Raw genomic sequence first — 11,008 nt, forward strand, 5'->3', positions numbered from 1 at the left:
ATAAATAAACCTATGCCATATGGTCAATTAATATTTAACAAAGGAGGCAAGAACATGCAATGGGTAAAGATAGTCTCTTCATTAAATAATGTTGAGAAAATAGGACAGATATGTGCAAAAAAAAAAATGAAACTAGACCACCTTCTTACACCACACACAAGAATAAACTCAAAATGGATTCAAGACTTTAAATGTAAGTCTCAGAACCATAAAAATCCTGGAAGAAAACATAGGCAGTAAAATCTCTAACATTTTTCATAGCAATATTTTTGTCAATATATCTCCTTAGGCAAGAGAAATAACAGAAAAAAAATAAGCAAATTGGACTACATCAAGCTAAAAAGCTTTTGCACAACAAAAGCAATTGCCAACAAATGAAAAGACAACCCACTGAATCGAGGAACATATTCACCAATGATACTCTTAAAGGGTTAGTTTCCAAAATTTATAAAGAAGTTATATAAATCAATATATAACTTGCAAGAAAACAAGCAATCCAATTAAAAAATGGGCAAAGTACTTGAATCGGCACTTCTCCTAAGAGGACACACAGAAGGCCAACAGACATATGAAAAGATGTTTAAAGTCACTAATCATCAGAGAGATGCAAATTACAACCATAATGAGATATCACTCACCCTTTTCAGATGGCTATCATGAATAAATCAACAAACAAGTGTTGGTGAGAATGTGGAGAAAAGAAAACCCTCATGTACTGTTGGTGGGAATGCAGACTGATGCAGCCACTGTAGAAAACAGTACGGAGTTTCCACCAAAAATTAAAAATGGAACTACCTTATGATCCAACAATTCTACTTCTGGGAATAGATCCAAAGAAACCTGAAACACTAATTAGAAAGAATAGATGCACCCCTATGTTCATAGCAGCGTTATTTACAACAGCCAAGATCTGGAAACAACTGAAGCGTCCATCAGTAGATGAATGGATAAAAAAGCTGTGGTACATTTACACAATGGAATACTACTCAGCCATAAAAAAGAAAGAACGCTTACCTTTTGCCACAGCATGGATATACCTGAAGAATATTATGCTAAGTGAAATAAGCCAGTCAGAGAAAGACAAATATCATGTAATTTCACTTATATGTGGAATCATATTAAAAAAAAATCTAACCAACAAAATAGAAACAGAAGCACAGATACATAAAACAGGCTAACAGCTGTCAAAGGTGAGAGGGTTGGGGGACTAGGTGAAAAAGGTGAAAGAGTTAAGAAAAAAATACATAGATACAGCTAACAGTATGGTGACTGCCAGAGGGAAAGGAGTGTTGGGGGAGGTGGTAGAGGACAAGGGAGGACAAATGTGGCAGAAAGAGATGTGATTTTGGTGGGTGAGTGCATAATGCAGTATGCAGATGGTGTGTCATTGATCTGTACACTTGACACATGTAGGCTTTTATTAACCAATGTCACCCCAATAAATTTAATTAAAAATGTAAAAAAATAAAATAAAAGCAAGTAATAGAAACCTAACCTAACATACCCAAGCAAGAACTAATATTTATCAAGAAGGGTCCTTGGAAGGTTATGGAAATTAAGGGGAACCATATAGATATAGATATGGATATAGATATGTAGATGGATGTGTTAATTACCAAATGGGAGAAGTGCTTCCACAATGTATATGTATATCAACTCATCACACTTTAAATAGCTTACAACTTTATTTGCCAATTATACCTCAATAAAGCTGAAAAAAATTTTTTTACATAAAGGGGAGCAGAAACTCAACAGCCCTCAAAGTAAATGGCTTTGTTTCAATCACCTCCCTCCTCTGTGCCTTCGCTCAAGACTCAGATTCCCAGTGGGGGGTGCTGGATTGACCAGGGGAAGTCAGGGACCAACCTGTAGCCAGGGGGTAGAGTTCCATGACTGACAGCCCCATCAGGGCCCAGCAATACAGACAAAGGGTAATTCCCCAAAGTGACACAGAGCAAACAGAAACACCAGTGACAAATAGAATCACTCCCATAACACTGGGCTCCTTCTAAGAATGTCAGGGCCCACTGGGAGATCCTTACCGAAGCTTTACAATCTGTCATTGGAATCGCTTCCAGACAGGCACAAAGGGCTGAACTCACAGTGATAATGCTATACTCAGTCAAGAGTCTGAAGGGTCTCAGACCTTCCTTGAGATTCAAGGCCAGAGCTTGGTAAGGACTTTCAAGGTACTTAAGCCGCTTCTCAAGGTGCTGCACCCAGAAGAAAATGCTAACTGGATTTATGAGGCACATTATTGATAAACCCAATGACCATGTGTCATAATTCATTATGCTGACAGAGAAGCAAATGGCACTAACGGCTTTGTAGTAACTAGACAGACCTGAGTCTGATTTATGTGTTGAGTGCAAATTACTCCCAGGGGTACCCAGAATGACAGGACTCAACTACCTCTTCTAAGTGCTTCTTGATTGAGTCCTTCCTCTGTGTCTGAGAAGGATTCACTAGGCAGATGACCTTTGCAAGGTCATCCTGGCTTGTTAGATCTGTGCTGGACATAAAGATAAAGGGGTGAAACCATACCCATGATGATTGCCTTTGAAATGGGACACAGCCACTGCTGGACATTCTTAACATACTTTGGAAAGAGATATAATTTCCCCTGCCTTCCCATGAGAGCTGCTTGCAAGGCATAACAAGCCATTTATGTAAGTGTTTCTCCTAAGACTTATTGACAACCATTAAGAAACAGACTCTCTGTTAGAGACTCATGGTTACAAAAATATGAAAGTTGTAGTAGCTCCTACCCCCAAGCTTCTCACAGCCTACCGGAGACTGAGCATGTTAGAAAATGTACGAAAATAGGAGTGAAAAGACCCAGGTTCTTATCACATCAGGACCATTTATCTGTTTATTCAAATTCAAGCATATCATTTACGCGCTTTGAGCCCCAGTTTCCTCATCTAAAAGATGCAGATTATGGTTAATCTATACCTGAATCGAAGACCTTTGGAAAGCACAAACAAACTGGAGCACATGAAACTGTGGAACTCATTCTATAAATCCAGTGTGATTCTCACCTTCGTGTTCATTACCATACATTCCTCGGGGATCAATTATTCACAGGCTTATGCCAAATACTTAAGATTTAAATCTACTCTAGTGCCTTAAACTTCAAATAAAAGCTATTCCCTTTTGTATTAGTCTGCTATGGCTGCCTAACAAAGCACCACAGACTGGCTGGCTTGAACAACACAAATTTATTTTCTCACAGTTTTGGAGACTGGAAGTCCCAGATCAAGGTACTGGCAGGGTTGGTTCTGGTGAGACCTCTCTCTGTGGCTAGCAGATGGTACTTCCTTACTGTGTCTCCACTTCGTCTTTTCTCTGTGCCCACGTACTTGGTGTCTCTTCCTCTTCTTATAAGGATGCCAGTCTATTGGATTAGGGTCCTACCTTATGATCTCACTCAACTTTAATTACCCCTTTAAAGGTTCTATTTCCAAATATATTCACATTGGGGATTAGGGCTTCAATCTATGAATTTGGGAGAGGGGCATGCTTCAGTACATAACATTATACAAACTGACAAACTCAGGAAGAACATCACTTTTTATGACACTAGAGGTCCGGTGCACGAATCATGCCCTGGTGGGGTCCAGCCGGTCTGCCAAGTCTATTGGCTTGGATGAACCACCGTTGTGAAATGGATTGTAGAGTCACCCATGATGCCTGCTGTGCTTCCTGGCCTCAAGGAGTTCCTCTTCTAGAGATGAAACGGCACAGGTGTCTTTGTAAAGGGGAGGCGGGAAGAGTAGAGTTTTCTTTTTTAAATTTTTATGTGTATTTCTGTTCTTTGTATTCATTTGGATAGAAAGGGCAAAGTCTAGAGGTTAAATGAAAGAAGACTGTTCCATGGGGAAATGGTACAGTTGTATGATTACCTTTTCACCTCTCTACTAGGGAGGGAAAGGAACCTCTCTCTGAGCATTTATGGGCAGTCGCTGTGAGTGTTACTAGTTTGTGATCTCATTTTACTAATCATTTACAAGAATACTTGTAACATGAGCATTATTGCTGCTGTAGAAGAATCAGAGACCCAGAGGTTCAAGAAATGTGTTCAAGGTCACTCAGCTCATGCTGGAGTCAGAACCAGAATACAGGTGTCCGGTTCCACATCCATACTAGCTCCAGCACATTGTGATGATTCCTAAAGGCAATTGGACACCTTCCCCCCCCGCTTTTATAATAGCTACAACAATAACAGGAAGCACCATTTATTGAGCACTCACTGTGAGTCAGGCATTGTACAGAATACTTAAAACATGATAGCAACAAAAATATATAATGTGTCTAGGAATTTATCATCTCCCCCAGAAAAATGAAGGTACTAGAGCTTCATGAAACAACGTAAAGCTCTTATAAAGACCATTAAAAAGACCTGATAAATTAAGACAAATACCATGTTCATAAACAGAATAACTTAATTTTGTAAGGATATTAATTTTCTCCCAACATTAATACATGGATTTAATGTAGTTCTAATCAGAATACCAGCAGAATTTTTTTTTGAAGAACTTGAAAACTGACTCTAATATAGAGAGAGAAATTTTAAAATTTTTGAAAGGCATGCCAATGTAAGGTAATTTTGAAGAAATGGAAGTAGAGGACGGATTTACTTTAGTATTAAGACATATTCCTAAGTCATCATGATTTCTTTAAGTATAGTGCAGCCTTAGGAACAAATGAATAGATCAGTAAAGCAGCTTAGACACTCCAGAAACACTCCGACATGTATAGGAAACCTGGTGTCGTATCCCAATTGGGAAAGGTCAAATTATTTGGTAGATTTTGCTGGGGACATTGGTTCACTGTATGGGAAAAGTAAAATTGGATTCCTTCCTTCACATCTGAATGTGAAAGACAAATTATAAAAGTAATCAAAGAAAATAGAGGGAACACCTTTGTGACTTTAGAACTGGGCAGGTTCTTAAACACAATCTAAAAAAAAAAAAAAAAAAAAAAAAGCCAGCCATAAAGAAGGAACATGAAGTGTTCAACTACATTAAAAGTGAGATTTCTGCTCAGAAAGGGACATCATCTGCACATTTAATGCACTCATAGACCGTGAGAAGTTATCTGCAACATCTAAAACCTGGCTGGTGCTGATATCTAGAGAAACTCATACAAAATAACTAGAAAATTTCAGGAAACCCAGTAGAAAAATGAATAATAACTATGAAAAGAAAATTAAGGAGGAAACACGAATGGCTAATAGGAGTGTGAAGAGATACTCAACCTCATTAGTAATCAGAGACAAACAAATTAAACCAAAAATGATGTAGGAGTCACACCCTTAAGATTGGCAAAATTACCAAGTCAGTGGACATCAAGTGCTAGGGAGAAGTGTAAGCAAGAGGGCCGGCCGTTCCAAGTAGCAATCTCAGTGCTCAGCACAGTTAACTATTCACCTGCCCCACACTCTCCGCCAGGCTATGCCCAGAGAAACTTTCCCAAGAGACCATAAGGATGCATGTATAAGGATGTACCCCATAGGTTTGGGGCTATATTGTGTGTGTGTGTGTGTACGTGTGTGTGTGTGTGTGTGTGTGTGCGTGTGTGTGTGTGTGTGTGTGTGTGTGTGTGTGTGTGTGTGTGTGAGTGACAGCAAAGACTTTGGTGTCCCTATTCTTCATCAGGAGGGGAATGGATAAGCAAGTGGCAGTCTATGCACACGAGGGTTCCTACGCCACAGAATGTAATGGATTAGCTTTACGTAGGACAACATGGAGATGTCCAAACGATCGTGTTGCATGGAGGAAGTAAGTTTTGGGGGCCCCAAACCATTTACGTAAATTAATCAAAACATATAAAAGTATTCTAAATATTTTATCAATTAGGCACACAGATCTGCATTAATGTATAAAAGGAGAACTGGGAAAACATATATTTCATCTACTAGAATGAGTACCGATGGGTGTGGCAGGAGAAAACATAATAGCAGGAAGCAAAAGCATGAGGAGCTTGCTCACGTTCCGTGAATATGAATAAATCTACTTCTGTGCCCCAGAAGTTCCAACTCTGCCCACCAAAATGGTGGGGAAATTGCTTTGTGTGCATTATCTCATTTAAACCTCACAAAAACATTATGAGGGAAGTATCATTGTTTGTCCTATTTTTGTTTTGAAGACTAAGGCTCAGAGAGGGTAAGGAACCTTTCATGAGGCCACAGAGCGACTAAATAGCAGGAAAGAGATTTGAAATAGGGCTGTGTGTCTCCAGTTCCTGTCCTCTTAGCATCATACTTGACCACCTGTGTTCAAAGAAAAACTCTACTGAAGTTCAATGTGGTAGGGCATAACAAAGTGCAAGTATATTAAATTATTGCACTCACATCTGAGTTTTCTTAGAATCTAAGATGTTCACATATACATGTTTATTTTTAGTTGACTAGCAGCACCTGACCAAGCAAAACAACAACTTGTGCTCAACAATTTCACAGATTCTAATGAAAAACAAAGCCCAAACCAAAACTGTTTTTTGCAGCCCATCTTTTTTTCATGATACAGCAACTTGTACCATTAGACTGTCTTTTCCCAAATAAGTTGCATAAGATTTTCTATGCCAAGTGTACAGTTACATAAGAGTCAAAGCCAATATAAACTCAGCACAGCATTTTGTTTCACCTTAACAAAAACCCCAAGAGCAAATTTACCTTCCATAATTATATTGGAGCAGAAAATGCAGTCTTGGAGCTTACTGAGAACCAAGTATTGATAGTCATAGCAAATGCCCATTACATTGTCTACTCTTGATAAATATTGAGTGGATGGGTAAAATGGATGGCTAGAAGGGTGGAGGATGGGTAGATGAAAAAGTGGGTGGGTGGATGGATGGATGGATGGATGGATGAATGGAAGGGTAAATGGAAGGATGGATGGATAGATGACTGGATGGATGGGAGGCTGGCTGGCTGGATGGATGAGTGGATGGACAAGGGTGGTTGAGTGAGTGGGTAAATTACATATGTGCATTCTTAGCTCCATGGCTGATATTTTTAACTAATGACATAACCTAGGTATGTCCATGAGGACATCAGCGTGATGATAGCATTTCAGCCTTCCCCCCAAAAGTGCCCTTGAAAATTTCAGTGCTATTTTAAGCTGGTATTTTCTCTTACCTTTCAGAAAACCTATGAATCTGCCAATGACTATTCCAAACATACAAGCATCTTTTGGGAGATGACAGTAGTTTGATTTAGTACAAAAGCCACCCTGGGGACCCTGAAGACTGTGGAAATTGCTTCTTGTTCTTTCTTCCCTTGCATTTTGCCAAGTCTTGGTGTTGGGGAGAAAACTTATTAGCTTAGCACAGCAGTTCTCAACCTGTGGGTCGCCACCCTTTTGGGGGTCGAACAACCCTTTCACAAGGGTTGCCTAAGACCATGGGAAAACATATATAATATATAATTACATATTGTTTTTGTGATTAATCACTATGCTTTATGTTCAATTTGTAACAATGAAAATACATCCTGCATATCAGATATTTACATTACGATTCATAACAGTAGCAAAATTACAGTTATGAAGTAGCAACGAAAATAATTTTATGGTTGGGGGTCACCACAACCTGAGGAACTGTATTAAAGGGTTGCGGCATTAGGAAGGTTGAAAACCACTGGCTTAGCAGAGTGTCAGTGCTTTCAAAAAAGAGAGGGCTACATCAGACCCTGGGCTCTGTTCTGTGCTAACACCCTGGGAAATGTGTCCCCTTGAGGCGCCCTTTACAGGTGTGGTTTCCATCTAACAGAATCGAGTTACACCAACTCGCTGCCTCTCTCCACACATTGAGCTTCTTTGCTTCCTTTACAGCATTTCCTACTCTGGGCAAAGTCACCAGAATTCCATATCAAATGCATCGATAACATAGACCAGGACTCAAGAGACCAGAGACCAAGAAAGAGTGAAAAATTATCATTTAGATTCCTAAAACAATCGTTTCCTTTTCCATAAAAGATTTCCCCTCTAGAGTCATTTTCACTTGAGCTTTGTCCAGCGCCATTAAGCAATGTTCTGCCTGCTCACAAGTTATAAGGAACTCGACTATAGATTCAGTAATGTAGATGTAGCTCTTCTTTTTTAGAAAAGAGAAAATGACTGTGCCATTTTCCGCATCACAACTGGCCTAATACAGCCTTCATTAACCTATCTGTATTGGAATGTATGAAAATACCAAAAAACACTTTAGCTTACAGAATAGCTTTCTCAATTCTCAACTGAAGGAGGACATTTCGGGATTATAGGATTATATTTTATGAATGCTGATTCCTGGCCTTGGATAAGGTCTTTAACCATCCTAAGCCTAAATTTGCTCATGTGTAAAGTGGAAAGAAAGTACTCACCTTACAAAGTTGTTGTAAAGATCCCTTCATTCAGTAAACAGTTTTTGAGAACCTACTCTATGCATACAATACAGTAAGTGCTGGCGTAGGACATAAGAAAACTGGATTCAGAGTTGTTCAGGCCCGGGGTTGAAACCTTGCTTCCACCACGTTCCCATTACATGACATTGGGAAATCACTAACCTTCCTCAGCCTCAGCTTATCCATGGAGATAATAATGCCTTTCTCCTGGTTTTATAAGGATTAAATCAGATACTACTTGATAAGACATTTAGCACAGTGTCTAAAGTATTAAACAAACAAGGACATTGCTGTAGGAAACACAAGATGGTATGAGCACACATAAGCCAGTGAAGTGTCTGGTACGCAGAAGGGACACCACAAATGTTAATAGTCCATGTCCCTGGCTACATCATCTCTTTTCCCACAAGTGAGGTCATTATCTAATTTGAGTGAGGCAAGGAAAGAGCTAGAAATGGACCAAAGAACCTACACAAAGCTGGAAGAAGATGCCAGTCACCGGCTACCTGGAAATCTCATTCTGGACTCTCCCCAGGGCAGGGAGAAGTACAATTGCATGCATTAGGAACTCCTGAGCTATGGGAATGAGGCAGGACCTACACAGGTAAATACCATATCCTCAGAGCATGGCTATGGGACAAACACGAGTAATTCTAGCAATGAGAATTCTCGGAAAGACAGAAGATGTGCTGTGACCAGACCCTCTTATGAGCTATGGACTGGAGTAGTCCACTGGCAACAGGAGGGAAGAGAGCTGATGTCATATTATATTATATTATATTATATTATATTATATCATATCATATCATATTACATTATATTACATTACATTATATTATTATTAACATGGGTAATACTAGTGCTGAACATACCTTCTACACTTGAGACTCTGGAAGTTGGAAAACAAGTGGCAAAAACCCAACTCAAACTGATTTAAGCCAAAAAAAAATTTATTAGCTTACCTAATTGATAGATAAGACTTCAGGCATGCCTAGATTCAAGCACTGAAGCGATATCATCACCAATCTGTCTTCCTCCAGTTCTTGCTGTTTTCCTCGGTTTCGTCTTTCTTCAAAAATGTGCTTCCCATGGAAAGGAAAGATAACCAAAAGGAGGTTTATATCTTGTTCTTTCAAGTATTCCATTCAAATGAGTTTCCTTTCCCCGTAGTTGTAGTAAAAGTCCCAGGATGCTCACTGGCTATGATTGGTCCAACTTGAGCAATGATGCCTTGATTGGCCATATCTAGGTCACATGCCCACCATGACACTAGGAATACATCAAGGCATCTGGGTCACCTGCCCTCAAAGGAAAATGGAGTGTTCCTACTCAAGGAGGAGGCTTGAATCTGCGGACAGGTAAACACCAGATATCCACCACGCCTTCCTACTGCTCTTTTTCCACAGAACATCTGAGACTGTATTCAGAAGTTAACCAATCTGAGATGACTCACCCAAGGATACAAAGAGAAACAGACTCAGAAATGCCATTACGACTGTTATTTACATGAAATTTATCACCCTGATTGATCACACAGCATTTGACCTCGGGAACACCCAGTCTCCAAGGGTCTTTGTTTTTGGTTTGTTTTTTGTGTGTTTTTTTGACAAATTGAAACAAGGTTTACAAAAACTAGCAGATACAATGGTGACTTGCAAAATGAAAAAAATCAACAAGAAACACAATTTGGTATGATTTAATAAAAGATTTGTTTTCACCATTTTTCCCAGGAACCTCAGCACATTTTCTTTCCACTGACAGTTATCTCTACCTTTATTGAACAAAGGCACTGGACACAGCTGCCAAGGATGAGTAAAGAAAATCATTCTTTCATTAATAAGACTGTTATTAGCAGAGAAAAAAAATAATCCATGTTTGGGGGTTTGCCCTGAACCTGTAGGCCATTTCAAAGAAATATGGCTGACTAGAGCCAACATTATTTCAGGCAATTTCATGATCAAATGTCCTATTAGGTTGTTTAAGATTTTTATAGAGATTGTAAATCAGAACTATTTTCTATTTGCCCTAAATATTTAGGTGCTATAAGGAAAGCAGATTAAATTAAAGGGTATTGTGCACATTTTTTACTGAGATCTCCCAGGGATATAAATCATTCCACTTGCAGCATGGACTCCTTCAGTAAATACGTTTTGAAAATAACATTTGATGCTCCTCCACAGCACTCATTAAAGGGGTGACTGGGGGAGAAACTAAGATGGCGGCATAGATAAACACCGGGAAATTGCTGCCGCTCACAACAATTGAATAATACCTCAGAAACACAAAACGGACATCATCCAGAACCACAGGAAGGCTGGCTGAGTGTAAATTCTACAACTAGAAGGAAAGAAAAGCACACTGAGAGCCAGAGGAGCTGCGGAAGTAAAGTGCAGAGGTAGGGGGCTCGCGCGCGCGGGAAGGGTCTGGCACCTGAGGACGCGGCTGTCTTTTTGAATCTGGAGGGAGTCACAAGCTCCTGACGGCTCTGAACTCTGGTTCTGGGAAGTCTCTGGGGACCCAGGACTCATACGGGGAGAAACTGGACTGTCCGGCAGCGGGCGATCTTGAGGGCGGCTTTCACTCAGAGGTGCTTGCAGCCGTTACTGGGACACTGAGACGTGC

The 11,008-nt window shown here is 39.8% G+C and overlaps 1 long non-coding RNA gene across 1 annotated transcript in view; it reads right to left on the reverse strand.

Annotated features, from left to right (window-relative positions):
* Window positions 1–11,008, reverse strand: part of LOC107181880 — a 24,041-nt gene that overhangs the window by 9,922 nt on the left and 3,111 nt on the right. Inside the window, exon 2 of the long non-coding RNA XR_001512591.1 lies at window positions 9,349–9,468. This is a non-coding gene — a long non-coding RNA (uncharacterized LOC107181880). The remainder of the gene's footprint in view (window positions 1–9,348; window positions 9,469–11,008) is intronic.

The sequence above is a fragment of the Myotis davidii genome, unplaced genomic scaffold (assembly GCF_000327345.1).
Source record: "Myotis davidii unplaced genomic scaffold, ASM32734v1 scaffold554, whole genome shotgun sequence".
In the NCBI taxonomy this organism is placed as follows: Eukaryota; Metazoa; Chordata; class Mammalia; order Chiroptera; family Vespertilionidae; genus Myotis; species Myotis davidii.